The 18,409-nt window shown below is 47.6% G+C and overlaps 1 long non-coding RNA gene across 1 annotated transcript in view; it reads left to right on the top strand.

Moving 5' to 3' along the window:
* LOC309333275 overlaps positions 1-18,409 on the top strand; it is a 393,037-nt gene that overhangs the window by 83,589 nt on the left and 291,039 nt on the right. The window lies entirely within an intron of this gene.

Below are 18,409 nucleotides of genomic sequence, written 5' to 3'. Positions count from 1 at the left end.
CATTTAAAAAGAAATCACTAAAACCAAAATAGCAGATTTTGGAACTTTACTGTGAACAAGGCAAACACAACCTTTATGCATTAGAAAACATCCACACAACACAGAATGCAGTTGCTATCTGGTGTGAACTAAACTATTATTAAGGCTTCAAAAGAAAAAAATCTGTTCATCAGAATATGATGTTCTTCCTGCTAGTTCACGTGTGCATACTCTCACAATGTGAACATTGTTCAGCAAGCTGTTTCTCAGTAGTCACATGAATTAAAAATCCCTAGAACTTCCCTTTTCAGTTCCCAAATTGCCATGCAAAAGTCAAGCACTGATTGCATCTCGCTGTTTCAAGACTCTATTCAGCATTTCCCCACTGTGTCTTGATTAGATCTGGGTTACTATACCTTAGGGGGCCCATCAATGATTTGATGGAATTCAGTACATTGTTCAGTCTTGGGTGTTATATTTTGCAATGTGTGTTGATTAACCCAAATGCTCACTATTTGAATCAAGTATGTTTTTGAAGGTGAAGAATCTACATCTTATATACCACATATGCTGCAAGGATTTGTGGCAAAACCAATAGGAAATAAACTTGCATTGCTCATTGTCCTCTCTTACATGGCCTTCTCCTGGTGTGTTGCACGGTGCTAAGAACAGTGGAGGGGATGCGCCAGCATTTTTGGGCTGATGTCATGCTCTCCTGCTCCAGTCTCATGACATGCTTTCCTGCATTACCTAAGCTGTTAGAGATGCCATGTCCCCATGAAAGTGAATGTTCAGATGGTTCCCCACTGCAAGATCACAACCTTTGAAGAATGTGTTAGATGAACAATTTGAATAATCACAGAAGGTTGGTTTAATTATGTAGACAAATTCAGTCTAATCAACTCTTGTTATAAAATTTGATCCATGCACAATTGTGTGATTAAAACCAAGTATAACTTGTTAAGTCAGCAGAGAAATTCCAAACATACCCAACTTTAGAATCAATACTTTTCAAAGTAAACAAACAAAATCACCCAGTCAAGCCATATGCAAATGGTCTCCCCCCCCAAAAAACCCCACATACAAAATGTTGGTGGAGGTACTGTTCCTGCTTATGACCTCCATGTATGCAGTTGGAGACCTCCATAGATTTTCTGCACTAACAACAAATCACATGTTGCGTGGTGAGTCCCCCCCCCCCCCATGGAAATAATGACACATGACACAATTATTAAGGTTAACTTTATTGGTTACAGGTGATGAGCGGTATTGGCTTAGGCATTGGTCCTAACCGACTATATCCGACTTCAGTCCATCCGCTTGAAGTCCGGGAAGGGTTAACCACCAGTAGGGGGAGTCCTGCTGATGCACATCAACTAGGAACTCCCCCAGGGTCACCGGTTGGGGGCATGCCTTAGGCCCTCACCTCCCCAGGCTTCGGACAGGGCCACGTCCCCTGGAATCCTTTATCGGACTACCCTTCAATATGCGGGCAGGTGATGGTGCTACCTCCCCTCTTCCATCTACAGAGCAATACCAATGCCTAACCGCCAATACCCAGAAAGTTGTGATGATTTGCTATGAGGTAGGCGAAAACCAAGTGGCTGGTGCCAATTTGCCAAGTGGAAAAATTCCTACCAGGCCCCTCAACTGTTGGGTTGAAATAAACGACAGACGAATGGCAAGTGTCATATGGGAGGCATCTCCCGAGCATGTCTCGGGGAGTCCCTTTTATTGAATATTACAGCATTGCCACATATGTGCTTGTTGCTGATTGGTCAACACAAATACAATGCAAACAATGCAAAGGTTGCATATAGGCATTAATCATCAATAGATTAAAGGTTGGGAAAGGGAACACAGAATTGGACAGGCGTGAAAACCTCCTTATTAAACTATTACTAGTGATTGATATAGCATTCATCCGTAGATGTGGTCAACCAAGCACTAAGAACAGGTCAGGATGCAATGTCTCATGAACTCAATGTGGACTGAACATTCTAGGGTGATGAAGGAATGTCTCAGCTTAAAATGGTTTAGCCAGAGTCATGTGTAGAAGCAAAACTTCCCATCATCTCCTCCTTTCCTTTTTGATTTAAAGGTGAGTGGGACAAAAATACTTCGGGATACGTGGTTTGCCAGCGCATGCCCGAAATAAGTCTGCCCACCGATTTTGCTATGAGATTTCAGGGTGAATGGGACAAAAATACTTTGGGATACATGGTTTGCCAGCGCATACCCGAAATAAGTCCGCCCACATCCCCCCTATTTTTTATTGTTGGTGCTGCCATTTCGCAAAGTAGGCAGCAATAATTTTATTGGGTGGCAGAGGAGGAGAAAAACACTGAGACCAAAGGTGCATGAGACCAGGAATGCATTGGATGAAGCAACATAGCAAAATTAATATACATATTATGACAATAACATATTGAAAAAGATTACGAAGCCAATTCAGATTTGGCAACCAGCCAGTGAGCCACTGGCCGAACGAATCCCAGAGGCCAGAAAATCCAATGTCCTGTTTAATGTGGTGTGTAAGATTTTGCAAATGAGAGATTTGCTTTTGAATAGCTTTGGAATTATCAGTAATATTGAAACAACACGTCATTCACTTGTTCACAATCATAATGATGAAGCATTAGCAAATAGTCAATAGCAGCACGATTTTGTAAAAGTCCGTGGTGAAGTTCACTCTGTTCTTTATTCAAAAGGTGAAGAGCTTGTGAAGTGAAGTTCAAAGCTTTTGCTGCGGAGCAAGCTAAAGAGTTAATATTCATACTATTCCGTATAGCCAATCCAGGGACTCCTAAGAGAGAAACAGCTAAGGAGATATATTCAGATCTACTGGGAAGAGAGACAGAATCGTCACAATTATTAGTCAATTCCACAGAGCGGCGATATCGAGAGCGGGACAAATGATGCTTTTTGGGTAAAATGATGGACAAACGGTTTGGAGCATGAAGCTCAGGGACTATGGGAATGGAATAGCTAGCTATCATTTTGTGTCCCAGGTAATGAAAAGGAGAGGATTCCTGCACCTTTTAGGGAGCAATTTGCAAACCATAAATTGACAAACAGGCTACCATATCATGTTTCCGTTGAGGGGGAAGGTGGGGGTCAGCAATTAATATATCATCCATATAATGATAGATTAAAAGGTGTGGATACTGAAGACAGAAAGGCTGGAGGGCTTGATTCACATAATATTGACACATGGTAGGGGAATTCAGCATTCCTTGCGGTAGGACTTTCCATTGATACCATTCCGTGGGCTGGTTATTATTTAACACAGGAACAGTGAAAGCAAAGAATTTACGATCCTCCTCCTGTAAGGGAATGGAGAAGAAGCAATCTTGCAAATCTATGATAGCCAATTGGTAAGAATAGGGGATCACACTCGGATTAGGCAGACCACACTGCAAGGGCCCCATGGGTTCAAGGATGTCATTAATCTTCCTTAAATCCTGGAGAAATCTCCATTTCCCACTTTTCTTTTTTATGACGAAGATGGGGGTATTATAGGGGCTAACAGAGAACTCAATATGGTCTGCCAATAATTGTTCATTCATCAATTGTTTTAAAGCAAGTAGCTTTTCCCCCGTTATGGGCCATTGTTCCACCCATACAGGGGTGGTGGATTTCCAGTTGAGGGAGAGTGCAAGCTTACTCATTAAAGTGAATGGTAGCTTATAATTGTTGTAGTAGGTCTCTGCCCCACAGATTGAGGTGTATTTTCAGCACACAGAGCTGGATGTATGCAATGGTTTCAGAGCTATCAGGCAGAGAAACAGGCAACCACTGTGCGCTTTTGGAAGAGGTTTGAGGTCCACCCACACCCCAAACTGCAGAGGCAGACTCAAGGGGCCACGTGAGGTCCCAACAATTACTGGATATGACAGAAATGTCTGCGCCCATGTCAATCAAGCCTTCCAGAACTTTGCCATTGATTTTATACTTACGAAGAAGTTTCTGTTCACCAATCCTCTGGATTACAGCTAATAGCTGTGGAGAGAGGGGAGAGAGCTGGTGCAAATTACTATCCATAATAGAAGCAGTAGGATGAGAAGGGAGCACTACCAAATGCGCCCAAGACTCACCCTTTTTTAACTGCATGGGCATATGGCTCCAAAATGGAACCATGATTGTGCCCACATAGTCAGGATCTAGGACTCCTGGAATAACCATGATTCCTTCTTTGGCCGCAACGAATTTGGGTAAAATTAAACTTGCAACCTTAGGTGGTAGTGGGCCCGCCAATTGGGTGGGCATGAGCACAATTTCACCAGGTAAAACAGCGTCTTTGGTTTCCTAATTGATTAAATCAATGGTGAAATCAGAGGGTGTATCCTTAGAAAAATTTTCAATGGTGGAAACTAACGGCGGAGGGCTCTCTATTTGTCCTGGCCCGAGAGCTGGGCCCCTATGGAGTTTCCCGAACTCCTGCCTTTTCTGCATTTTGGGCATTTTTTGGAAGGTTTAGCCTTATTGGCATCACCATTCCTGTTTGCTCCCCCGCCAGGGGCTCTGCATTGTTTATCAAAATGACCTGGGCGTTTACAATTGAAGCAATTGCCCATGGGCTTATTGCCAGCCTGGATGGCACCGGCAAGCAAAGACATCGCGTGGCTCTGGCTGCCAACATCTGCACAGGTTTGAATCATATCGGCCAGGTCATATTCGGGGCGATGTATGATTGACTGCAAAGCCTTCTTGCAATCGGTGTTTGCATTTTCAAAGGCCAATTTTTTCATCAATTCATTTTGAGCTGTAGGGTCATCAATCTGCCTGGTGATGGATTCTTTCAATCTATCTATAAATTGATGGTAAGGCTCCGAATGTTGTTGCTTAATATTAACGAAGGAACTCAGTGGTTGCCCTGAGACAGGGACTTTCCGAAAGGCGCGTTGTACACAGGTCGCGGTGCGACTGAAATGTAAAGGTGTCAATTGCGCCTGGGCTGGTATATTATCATACAGACCAGCGCCAAAGAGTTGGTCGGCTGAATGCTGGGGATCAGCCAGGGCTGCTGCGCTATGCTTACTGAGCAGGAGATAAAAGCATGTGCATCAAATCCTTCCAATCTTGAGGTAACATTGTGTAACCATTTGTGATCCCCTCCAGCATCCCTAGCACATAAGAAGATTTGAGGCCAGAATCAGTAATGGCTTTCCTTAATTCTCTCAGAACAGAATAAGGAAGCGCCTCATACATGACTTGCTGTTGTGCAGTGCCGGGGTTCGCATAGGAGATAGGGAAAGCAGATGGCATTTCCCCAGCCCATCCAGCCTCCTCCTCTAAGGAGAGGCGCCCTTGCCGCCTAGCCTGAGAAAGCGCAGCGTGCACAGCTCCTGTGGAAGAACACGCAGGGGTGAGGCAGGCAAAGGAGGGATGGGGGTGGATGTGGGCTGAGGCATAGGGAGGGGTTGGCAAGGTTGCAATGGAGGCAGAAGTTTTGGGTAAGGTGGGGGATTGTCTGCTTCTGCTAAAAGAGCAGGGGCCGACGGAGATGCCTATGGTGACCCCGACGTGCCAGATCTAGCGACAGCATCTGCACACTTCTGCCAAGTGAGCAGACAATGAATCGGTGCCCTCGGTTCTGTGAAGAGGGTTTTTCCGATCTTTTGCCAAGCTTCTGATCCCAGAGAGCCGGACTCTGGGTACCAGGGGCACTGGCAAGCAATCTCACATAACAATTGTTCAATTTCTTCCAAAGAAATATGAGCACCCGCCACCCGCTGTCTAACGAGATGAAGCAGCTCCCTGGCATGCTCCTGTTGGAACTTTGTCAGTCCCCCCCCCCATACTCACGAAGTAGCGCGCTTAGACTTTTCCAGTCGAGTGAAGTACAGGGGTGGCTGCGTAAAGGGATCTGGCACGTCGGGGTCACCAGATGTTGGGTTGAAATAAACGACAGACGAATGACAAGTGTCATATGGGAGGCATCTCTCGAGCATGTCTCGGGGAGTCCCTTTTATTGAATATTACAGCATTGCCACATATGTGCTTGTTGCTGATTGGTCAACACAAATACAATGCAAACAATGCAAAGGTTGCATATAGGCATTAATCATCAATAGATTAAAGGTTGGGAAAGGGAACACAGAATTGGACAGGCGTGAAAACCTCCTTATTAAACTATTACTAGTGATTGATATAGCATTCATCCGTAGATGTGGTCAACCAAGCACTAAGAACAGGTCAGGATGCAATGTCTCATGAACTCAATGTGGACTGAACATTCTAGGGTGATGAAGGAATGTCTCAGCTTAAAATGGTTTAGCCAGAGTCATGTGTAGAAGCAAAACTTCCCATCACTCAACGGCGACCAACCAAGGTCCATAGCAAGGTCAAGGAACGAAAACCTTATAGGGCGGGAGGGTGGGAAAAGCAGGAACAGCTGGCAGGCGGCAAAGAGGGAGAACTCCGGCCGCACCCTGGTTTAAATAAGGCAGGCCCTACCCCCAGAGCCAGCCGATTGGCTGGCCAGGAGGTGACGCAGACGGAAATCCCCCCAATCGTGCGGGGGCTGGGTTCCAGCTGCCGCGCGCGTGGTGGGGCCATGAAGCCCACAACTCCACCTCCTCCGAATGGCGGAAGTGGCTTTGCGTGGTGAGTCCCCGTCCCCCCCCGTGGAAATAATGACACATGACACAATTATTAAGGTTAATGGGCTAAATAAAGCCACAACTTAATTGGTTACAGGTGATGAGTGGTATTGGCTTAGGCATTGGTCCTAACAGACTATATAAGACTTCAGCCTGTCCGCTTGAAGTCTGGGAAGGGTTAACCACCAGTAGGGAGAGTCCTGCTGATGCACATCAACTAGGAACTCCCCCGGGGTCACCAATTGGGGGCGTGGCCCTGTCCGAACCCTGGGGAGGAATCCTTTATCGGACTACCCTTCAATATGCGGGGCAGGTGATGGCGCTTCCTCCCCTCTTCCATCTACAGAGCCATACCAATGCCTAACTGTCACTCGAGCAAAAGCTTTCTGCCAATACCCTCAAACCTGCAACCAATCCCTAATCCCAGAAGTTATATCAGCCAACTAAACATCATTTCCTGCATCGGAAAGATGCATGCCATCCTCTCGGTAGAGGGCCACTTTGCTGAACTGGATGTTGGGGTGGTCAATGACCTGACTCCCCAGTGCTGCCACTCTACGCACCACCGAACGTTCCAAAAGCTTCCTGGCTTTCTTTATCACAATAGGGCACTGACAGTCCCTCCATACATGCCTCTCCAGCAGTGATGACCAAATTAGGGTTAAATTTGGAAATGAGGCAATCAGATCATTGAAGTTGCTGTAGATGTTCCACATGAAGTCCACGCCTTTCCAAAAGGCCAGGTCATTTTTCTCCTTGCTGAATGACCAGGGCATCAGGTGGACCTTCCAAAGCGGCTCTAGCTTTCACTGCAAGCATAGATTCCACCCAGCGCATCCCCCTCCGTGAGATCCAGGAAACTTATATTTTCAGTGGTAGATCCAGCCTGCACCCCAGGCCACAGCTGATGGCACGGTTTCTAGCCCAGTGGACAATGCTGTGGCCTATAATCCAAATGCACGCCGCCATGTCTCCTGAAAGCAAAAGAATGTAACAATCCCAGGTCATGTATAACATACCGTAAATTTCGCTCCATAACACGCAGATTTTTCCTCCTAGAAAGTAAGGGGAAATGTCTGTGCGTGTTATGGAGCGAATGCCTACAGATGGCGGGGGAATCTGCTGCAGTTGTGAGCAGTCCGTGGCTTGCTTTGAAACAGCAAAGCAGGTGTAAGCGGCTCCTGTCAGCGAGCCGAGCCGGGAGGAGGGAGAGAAGCAGAGCGGGCTTGGCTGCTTTAAAAAAACCCGTCCTCTATGTTCCTCTCTCCTCCCCACAGAGCTGCTAAGTAGCAGCGAAGCTTTTCAGCCAGCCTAGCCGGGAGGAGGGAGAGAAGCAGAGCGGGGTTGGCTGCTTTTAAAAAAAAACGTACTCTCTGTCCCTGCCTGCAGTTTTTTGCTGTCCGATTTTGGATTAGCCACTGTAGGGGCTGTGTGTGTGTGTGCTTGAGCTATAGTTCTCCTCCTCCTGCTTCCCCTTCGCTCTCCCTGCGCCCCTGCACTCTCCCTCCGACTTTAGAATTGATACTCTGTGTCTGTGTGTGTGAGAGAGAGGGCTCCTTCTCCTCCTCCTGCTTCCCTTCACTCTCCCTGCGCTGTCCCTCCGACTTTAGAATTGACACTCTGTGTGTGTGTGTGAGAGAGAGAGGGCTCCTTCTCCTCCTCCTGCTTCCCGTCACTCTCCCTGCGCTGTCCCTCCGACTTTAGAATTGACACTCTGTGTGTCTCTGTGTGTGTGAGGGCTCCTTCTCCTTCTCTTGCTTCCCGTTCACTCCCCCAGCGCCCTGCGACTTTAGGGCCAGTTCCCTCTCTGCGTGTGTGTGTGTTTTGACCTCACTGCGCTTGGGGGAGAGTGTTGGTCGCAATTTTTCTTGATTTGTCTCAGAGTGGTTACTATCATGGTTTCCTTGCCGGGGAGGAGGGAGAGACGCAGAGCCTGCTTGTTCTAAAGGAGCAAAGCTGGAGAGGAGCCTCTCCTGCATTATCAGCAGCATCCTTCTCCACACCCCCCACGCGAGCTCCTTGTCCCTTGAGTTCTTTTCCTTCCCTCCCCACTTAAAACGTGGTTACAAAGCACGGATCCACATGGATCCTCAGGATTTTTGCACTAGGTCACCCCAAATTCACCATCAGATCACATAGCATATCCATGGCTACAGCCTGCACCAAAACACACACGCACCCACTGTTTCATGGGGTCGCAATGGCGCAAAAACGTGGTTACAAAGCATGGATCCACATGGATCCTCAGGATTTTTGCATTGGGCTACCCCAAACTCACCGTCAGATCACATGTCTGTGACCACAGCATGAACCACAAAAATCATATATCCACTGTTTCATTTAGAATATTTTTTTCTTGTTTTCCTCCTCTAAAAACTATGTGCGTGTTATGGTCAGGTGCGTGTTATAGAGCGAAAAATACGGTAATCAGTCATAAGGTCTTACAAATATACCCTTTAAAATGCATCAGACTTCCACCGTCCCAAGTCCTTTATCCTTTCAGCTGAGAGTCCCAAATGCACTGCAGTGGTGGTGGCCCCAATATGAAAGGAGTGAGCAGCAAATTCAGCTGGGGGGAGACCACAGGCAGCAATCACCCTTCGCATAACGCACATGAACTGATGCCGTGCAAGGCAGGAGCCATCCAAATGTATGAGGAATGGGCCTGAGACGGTTGGTCTCAAGTACATGAAATGCCTAGTGTCCTTTACTGGGCATGACCCATTGTGACTAGTTGCTTGGAGCCGAATAAGGGGCCCCTTTCCCTGCTGATCAGTTTTGGAACATTGGATCTGCAAGACTAAATCGGATCTGGACAAGGTCAGGTCTCTCAATAAAATCCCCGGGCAGCAGAATCTGGTTGGCCCTCACAAACCACCTCGCCAACGCACAGAGCGCCAAAGAAGGTGATGGAGTATGCCGCCGAAAATAATTGGGCCTTGTACTTGGACCAACAGATACTTCTTAATTTTTTATGAATTTGGCAAAGAATGTCATAAGTTGTGGGCCTTCTACCATTGCTGCTGGGAGGCTGTAGCCTGCGCCAGCCCTCCAGTGCCCTTTGCACTAAGAAGTCCGCACAAGGGTCTATGGAGTAAACAGCCTTACAGAAGAAGGAGATTGCAGCAGACTGGATGGTTGCTGTGCGACCCAGCTCCCTCAAATGTACCAGGTATTGCAGAACTTCAGCCTTGATAAGGGGTTGTGTGTCAAGCCTAGCATTTTTTATTTTGTCCTGAAACTCCAAAAAATCTGTCCAAGCCTTTTTATAAGATCTAAGTGTGGGCGGGGCTACTGATGCCAATACTCCCTTCAGGACATCTCGTTCCCAAGGCTCCAAAGGTGCTCCGGAAATGGCTGTGGCAATTGCTGCGCCTCTGGTGCTAATGAGCGGAAGTGGTCCATCTGAAAACGAGATAGAGCATCCGCGATGTCATTGTTAACCCCAGGTATAAACTTGGCAGAGGAATAGATGTTTAATTCTAAGCACAGAAGGATAAAGGACCAGAGCAGGTTTGCCACCCTAGGAGAGCACGATGATTGCTTTGACAGGACACTGACAACTGCTTGATTGTCGGTCCAGAAGCATACTCAGTGATTCCTGAACTCATCAGACCACAAGTGCACTGCAACTACGATAGGAAAAAAATTCTAAGAAGGTGAGGTCACACTTGATAGGTCTTCCTTGCCAGCTGGTGGGCCACCTCTGAGCACACCAGCGCCCCCTAAAGTAGACACCAAACCCCAGGGAACCAGCTGCGTCAGAGTGTACCTGAAAGTCTGAACACAGCATCAAATTGTCCTGCCACAAAGAAATGCCATTGTACTTATCCAGGAACTTTAACCAAATCTCCAGGTCTGACTTGACCGCTTTAGAGAGGCGCACTCTGTGTTGAGGAGCACGCAGTCCCATTGACAGCTTAGCCAATCGCCCACAAAAGGGGTGGCCAGGGGACACTACCCGGCATGCAAAGTTGAGGTGACCCAAGCGTGATTGAATCTGCTTAAGGGTGACCTTCTTGAGAGGAAGAAGTTGCAGAATTAATTCCTTAAGTGCTGCTAACCTCTCCCTTGGTAGGTGGGATGTCTGTGTGATTGTGTCCAATTCAATACCCAAATAGGTCATGGTTGAGACTGGACCCTCTGTTTTGTCTGCAGCCAAAGGTACTCCGAGCTCCTCAGCCAGGGAGGTGAAAGCCTCTAAAAGAGAAGCGCAATCAGGGCTATTACTAGTGACAAGAAGAAAATCATTGAGGTAATGGGTCACCCCTTCAGAACCAGTTCTAAAGTGAAGGGCCCAGTCCAAAAAGGTACTAAAGGACTTGAAGGCTGCTCAGGCTACTGAGCACCCCATCAACATGGCTTTGTCTATGAAATAAGCCCCCTCAAACCTAAAACCTAGCGACCGGAAGTCCTCTGGGTGAACTGGCAGGAGGCGGAAGGCTGACTCAATGTTGCACTTAGCCAAGAACGTCCCCTTGCCAAACCTGCAAATAAGCTTTATAGCCTGGTCAAAGGAAGCATATTTCACAGAACAAAGCTCCTGAGGTATCGCATCATTGACTGAGCCAACTTGAGGGTAGGATAGGTTGTGGATCATGCAATACTCTCCTGGATACTCTCCTGGTTGTTTTTTTTTTTGGGGGGGGGGACAATACCTAAAGGTGAAATGTGTAAACCAGCTATAGGAGGCTCCCTGAAGGGGCCAGCCACCATCCCAGCCAAAATTTCTTTGTGTATTTTCTTTTTAGCAATATCTAGCATTTCCTTAAAAGATTTTTGGTTTGGGGGGGGTCCCCTGAGTTAGGGGAAAATGAAACAGGGATCCTGAAGCCAAAAGAAAACCCTTCCCAAAGGTACTTTGCTGCCTCTTGATTTGGGTATATATCGGGAAGGGTTCTAAGAGGTGGGAGCTTAACAGGAGAGAAGGCCAAACCAAGGGACAAATTAATAGCGGTTTGCGGCCGCTCCTTGGGAGGGTCCGGGAGCATTTCGAGACCCCTAGTGGGAATGCCCCTACCGCCCCGAAAGGGCTGTTTACCTTTAAAACATGAAGCGGCCGAGTGGTTACCCAGGCACTTCTCACATTCGTGTCCATACTTATAGTTTGGCCTCTGGCAGGCCCCCTGTTGTACTCCCAGCAAAGCTTATGGCGAGGATCCCTCTTTGCCTCAAATTTCCCAAATTGTGTGGCATCAGGCTGTTTCTTTTCGACATAGGGACCCACGTGCTCCATCCAGTAGTTCTGGTCCCTCAGGTCCCAGCACGTTGTGGGTGTCGGGATCTCCATACAACCGAGCTGGAAAAGCTCATCCTCTGGTTGAGTCCTCCGGAATCTCCTCCAACGATGATTAACGACCTGAGCCTTTGATGAGGCTCCAGGCACATTCCCCATTCAGCAGAGTATCCAAAATAGCAGAAGGACGAGAAATATGAGCTACGTTGCTAAGAGTTTTATTTCTAACTACGCAGACAGAAAAGAAATATACACCCTCTCTCTGTGAAAGCAGAGAGCAAGAGGGAAAACAAAGGAACAGGAAACCAGTAACATCACATCCGTCTCCCGTCTTCTGTGAGACTTCCAACGGTCTGGAATGCAAAACAGAGTCTTGTGACTCCAAGCACTGCACAGTGGCAGAAAACAGAAACCTAACATCCTCCCCCGTTCTGTGAACACCACTGGGCAGTGTGTCAGTACAATCTCAGTACAAACCCAGTTTCTGTACATAGTAATAATAATAATAATTTATTATTTATACCCCGCCCATCTGGCTGAGTTTCCCCAGCCACTCTGGGAGGCTCCCAATCAAGTGTTAAAAACAATAAAGCATTAAATATTAAAAACTTCCCTAAACAGGGCTGCCTTCAGATGTCTTTTAAAGATAGGATAGCTGCTTATTTCCTTCACATCTGAAGGGAGGGTGTTCCACAGGGTGGGCGCCTCTACCGAGAAGGCCCTCTGCCTGGTTCCCTGTAACCTCACTTCTCGCAATGAGGGAACCGCCAGAAGGCCCTCAGCACTGGATCTCAGTGTCCGAGCTGAACAATGGGGGTGGAGACGCTCCTTCAGGTATACAGGACCGAGGCCATTTAGGGCTTTAAAGGTCAGCACCAACACTTTGAATTGTGCTCGGAAACGTACTGGGAGCCAATGCAGATCTCTCAGGACCGGTGTTATGTGGTCCCAGCGGCCACTCCCAGTCACCAGTCTAGCTGCCGCATTCTGGATTAACTGCAGTTTCCGGGTCACCTTCAAAGGTAGCCCCACGTAGAGCGCATTGCAGTAGTCCAAGCGGGAGATAACCAGAGCATGCACCACTCTGGCGAGACAGTCTGCAGGCAGGTAGGGTCTTAGCCTGAGTATAAGGTGGAGCTGGTAGACAGCTGCCCTGGACAAAGAATTAACCTGTGCCTCCATGGACAGCTGTGAGTTCAAAATGACTCCCAGGCTGTGCACCTGGTCCTTCCGGGGCACAGTTACCCCATTCAGGACCAGGGAATCCCCCACACTCGCCCGTTTCCTGTCCCCCAAAAACAGTACTTCTGTCTTGTCAGGATTCAACCTCAATCTGTTAGCCGCCATCCATCCTCCAACCACCTCCAGGCACTCACACAGGACCTTCACTGCCTTCACTGGTTCCGATTTAAAAGAGAGGTAGAGCTGGGTATCATCCCCATACTGATGAACACCCAGCCCAAACCCCCTGATGATCTCTCCCAGTGGCTTCATATAGATATTAAAAAGCATGAGGGAGAGGATGGAACCCTGAGGCACCCCACAAGTGAGAGCCCAGGGGTCTGAACACTCATCCTCCAACACCACTTTCTGGACACGGCCCAGGAGAAAGGAGCGCAACCACCGTATAACAGTGCCCCCAGCTCCCAGCCCCTCAAGACGGTCTAGAAGGATGTTCTGGTCGATGGTGTCAAAGGCCGCTGAGAGATACAGCAGAACTAGGAAACAGCTCTCACCTTTGTCCCTAGCCCGCCGGAGATCATTAACCAGCATGACCAAGGCAGTTTCAGTCCCATGATGAGGCCTGAATCCCAATTGGAAGGGATCCAAGTGGTCTGCGTCCTCCAGGCATGCTTGGAGTTGTTCAGCAGCCACCCACTCAATCACCTTGCCTAAGAATGGTAGATTTGAAACTGAGCAATAGTTGGCCATATTGGCCGGGTCTAATGGTTTTTTTAAGAAGCGGTTTAATGACTGCCTCTTTGAGCTGGTCTGGGAAGGCTCCCTCACAGAGGGAAGCATTCACCACCCCGCAGAGCCCATCGCCCAGCCCTTCCCAGCTCGCTTTTATCAGCCAGGATGGGCAAGGATCAAGGAGACAGGTGGTCGGTTTCACTTGTCCAAGCAGCCTGTCCACATCCTCGGAGGTAACAGATTGGAATTGATCCCATGTAACTGTTATTCTAAAGCAGCAATGCTGCAGCAAGCAAAGGCTCTAGCAGCTCAGTCAGCTGCTTGTGGCTGCAAACCCAAACTGGATGTTTGTGACTGTTGCCATGGAAACAAAGGGGCAGTCCATTCTTATTGAGCACAGGATGTGAGCTCAGTGTGTGTCATATGACCTGTACAGGATGTATATGGGTGGAGTTTGGAGTTTCTCTCTGTTTGTTGAAGAGAGCAGACATCTTTGACTGTATGACTGCTAAAGACAGGAATAAAGGCATGTAGATACGTTTCTGTCTGAGTCTGATTCCCCTCCCTGGGGATATGCAGGGAGCAGGGAGGAGGAGAAGCAGTTGGTGTGTTTTTCTCACAGCCTGAGGAAAATCGCCGGAACGGACCTCGTGTTTTTCCTGCCGGGAGTTGCCGGAGGGAGGTCAAAAGAATTCAGCCGGTGCCTGGAGAGATAGGCACATACCTCTGACCGAGCCTGAATTCTAACAGTGGTAGCAGCTGACGGTTTCTACGATCCATGGAAGTCTGCAGAAATAGTAGCAGAGCTGCTATTTTCATCCCTCTCCATGGAAGCCTGAAATGGGGGCTGATTCTCTGCAGCCAGGAGCTGACCAGAAGAAGCTGAAAGCCAAGCTACGGAGCCCAGGTATGAGATTTTCGGGCTTAGAAGTGTGCATGCAGATTGATTCATTCTCTGCTTCAAGGGAGCAACGTTTGGGAAAAACAGCTCTGAGAGAGAAGAGCTCTGCATTCCAGACATTCTTGTGGTTTTTCCTGTCCAAGGAAAGGAATGCAGTTGCTTAGCAACGCAGGCCGGTTTCACAATAAGGGCTGGAAGTCAGGCTGTGCCTCAGAGAGGCAAAAACAGCTCATGTTTTGACTAGGCCCTTACGAACACTGTTGGAAGGGACTTTGCAAGCGGCCAGTGTTAGAGCTGCCAGGTGCACAGAGTGTAAACAGGCCAGCTATTGGATTTTAGAGGCTTGTGTTTGAGAGTCAATGCAAGGACTCAAAATGGATGCCAAGAAGGGAGGTTTGCCTTCTCCACCCCTTTTGACTAATGATAATTATGCATCTTGGTCTATTAAGATGAAGGCCCTGCTGCAGAATCAGAGACTGTTTGGGGTGATTGAGAACCCCATCCCTGCAGCACCAACGCGTGCTTGGGAGTCACAGGATGTGAAGGCCAGAACTGCTATAATTCTGTGCGTGTCAGACTCTCAGCTTATCCATATACACGATTTACAGCACACGAAAGATGTTTGGGACACGCTGAGAAGGACACATCAGAGAGATGCAGGTTCTTCAGCGTTGCTGTATTTTGAGAAGCTGACCAACCTGAGGCTTGTGCCTGATGGAGATGTTCAAGCGCACCTGACGGAAATGAAATATCTGCGTCAACAGATGGTGGAACATAATTTCCGTCTGCAGGAGGAAGTGTTTTGCTTCATGGTGATCAACAGCCTGAATCGGACTTACAAAACAGTTGCCAGTCAGGTGGGGTCTCTCCCAGCGCAAGATCTAACGTCGGACAGGGTCTTTGCCGTGGTTCTGAACGAACAGGACAGACTCGCCGCCCTGGAAGTCAAGGACAGGGGGAGACAAGAACGGAGTTCTAACACCCCCACTGCTGTTGCTACTGGAGGAGACGCTGTAGCTTTGAACATTGTCCGATGTTTCAATTGTGGACAGACTGGGCATCTTCAGCGGTACTGCAAGAAGCCACGTCAGAACAAAGGAGCCAAGGGAAGCTCCACGAAGTCTGAGGCGTCAGGCAGAGGTCATGCCAAGTCAAAGGCAAGGACTGCAAAGGCTTTGATGTCGAAAGGAACCAAGCCGGAAGTGGAGAACGCTTTTGTCGTAGACACGGGCGCCACATTTCATATGTCCCCGAACAGACAGCTATTTTCGTCGTTTAAGAAGCAAAGCTTCGTTGTACAACAAGCCAACGGTCAAGAGCTGGAAGCCACCGGAATTGGGACTGTGTATCTTAAAAGTCTGAACTTGACTATAAACAATGTTTATTTGGTTCCAGAGTTGAAGTACAATCTGCTCAGCATTTCGCAGATTGCCAAAAAGGGACTAAAACTGTCCTATGATGATCAACACTGTGAGATCTACAAAGATGGAGAGTTGTATCTTTCTGCCAAAGAGAAAGATGGACTGTATTTGTTGACTTTTGATCAAAGTGATTACATGGAATGTAATTCTTGTGATTCTAACATGATTTCTTTTGCAGGTGTAGCCAAGAAGAACGCCAAGCAGGTCACCTCGAGGGTCGACAAGGCATTTCAGCGGGTGTATGCTGATGTGATTGGTCCTTTAGCACCATCTAGAGGCAATGCAAAGTATTATCTAATATGTGTTGATTCTTTCACAGGTTTTGTCTGGATTTATCTTTTGCAGAGACCGAAAGAAGCCTTAGAAAGGTTTAAAGAGTTTTGTGACAAGGTTAAAAATATGCATGATGCTGACATAAATTGTCTTTGCACAGATGAGAAGCCAATTTTTCTTTTACAGGATTTCCAGAGGTTCCTGAAGAAGAAAGGGATTAGACACAAAATTGCAGCTTCCGAAGAAGCTTGGAACAGATGTGTCTGTGTTAGAGTGAACAAAGAATTGCAAAAGGGAATGGAAGCGCAATTGCTTAGTTCACATTTGCCACATGAGTACTGGGCTGAGTCGTTAACGTCATTTTGTTATACGTGGTTGAGAAAGTTTTCAAAAGAGTTGGGAAGTTCTCCTTTTGAGAAACTGTTCCATAGAAAACCTTCTGTTGCCCATTTCAAGGTTTTTGGGTCTCATGTGAGGACAGAAGCTCCGGGTGGAGTAAAGAATGCCAGAGGCATTTTTGTGGGTTATGAAAAGGGTCTCTACAGAGTAATTTTGTCTGAATCTGGTCAGGTGATTCTCACAAAGTTTCTAGAGAGTGCTCCTGAACAGGAGAGAGTGATTGTTCACACATTTCCCACAGGAGATGATGATGATTCTGCTGCTGCTGATGATGATGATGTTGATTTTATTGAGTTCAGTAGTACTGATGACAGCGATAGCTCAGACAGCTCAGTTGTCACAGTCATTGAGAGGAAATCTCCCGTAATGACTAGACCCTCAGAAGAGGAGGATGAACCACTGATTAAGCTTAGTACTGGTTCTCCAGAGAGTTCAGAGGCTGAACCAGAAAGCAGAGAAGAGCAGCACCTCTTACGTATGTCTGAGAGAGCAACGAAGGGTGTACCACCCAAGAGGTATTCAAAAGAGTTTGCCAACCTAGCCATTGCATGTGTTGCTGTTGTAAATGACCAAGGTCAAATTGAAGCTGTGTCTGAGTCAAAGACAAAGGCACAACAGAGAGTTGCTAACCAAGGTAATGCAGATGCACTCATTCCTTGGAAGTCACACAACCAGAGAGGTACATTGGTGAAACCAATGGCAGGTAGTTCCAAGGGTGGAACTGAAACAACAGGGGAATGTTATACATATAACAACTGTTTGTTTTCTTCTCTGGATGACGCTTTGCTCGCAGCACGCATTGATACTTTAGGGGGAGTATGTTATTCTAAAGCAGCAATGCTGCAGCAAGCAAAGGCTCTAGCAGCTCAGTCAGCTGCTTGTGGCTGCAAACCCAAACTGGATGTTTGTGACTGTTGCCATGGAAACAAAGGGGCAGTCCATTCTTATTGAGCACAGGATGTGAGCTCAGTGTGTGTCATATGACCTGTACAGGATGTACATGGGTGGAGTTTGGAGTTTCTCTCTGTTTGTTGAAGAGAGCAGACATCTTTGACTGTATGACTGCTAAAGACAGGAATAAAGGCATGTAGATACGTTTCTGTCTGAGTCTGATTCCCCTCCCTGGGGATATGCAGGGAGCAGGGAGGAGGAGAAGCAGTTGGTGTGTTTTTCTCACAGCCTGAGGAAAATCGCCGGAACGGACCTCATGTGTTTTTCCTGCCGGGAGTTGCCGGAGGGAGGTCAAAAGAATTCAGCCGGTGCCTGGAGAGATAGGCACATACCTCTGACCGAGCCTGAATTCTAACAGTGGTAGCAGCTGACGGTTTCTACGATCCATGGAAGTCTGCAGAAATAGTAGCAGAGCTGCTATTTTCATCCCTCTCCATGGAAGCCTGAAATGGGGGCTGATTCTCTGCAGCCAGGAGCTGACCAGAAGAAGCTGAAAGCCAAGCTACGGAGCCCAGGTATGAGATTTTCGGGCTTAGAAGTGTGCATGCAGATTGATTCATTCTCTGCTTCAAGGGAGCAACGTTTGGGAAAAACAGCTCTGAGAGAGAAGAGCTCTGCATTCCAGACATTCTTGTGGTTTTTCCTGTCCAAGGAAAGGAATGCAGTTGCTTAGCAACGCAGGCCGGTTTCACAATAAGGGCTGGAAGTCAGGCTGTGCCTCAGAGAGGCA

The sequence above is a fragment of the Podarcis erhardii genome (genome assembly GCF_964252035.2).
Source record: "Podarcis erhardii genome assembly, chromosome: W".
Taxonomy (NCBI): domain Eukaryota; kingdom Metazoa; phylum Chordata; class Lepidosauria; order Squamata; family Lacertidae; genus Podarcis; species Podarcis erhardii.
The sequence above is the reverse complement of the archived record's forward strand: the minus strand, read 5'-3'. Positions and strand labels throughout refer to the sequence as shown.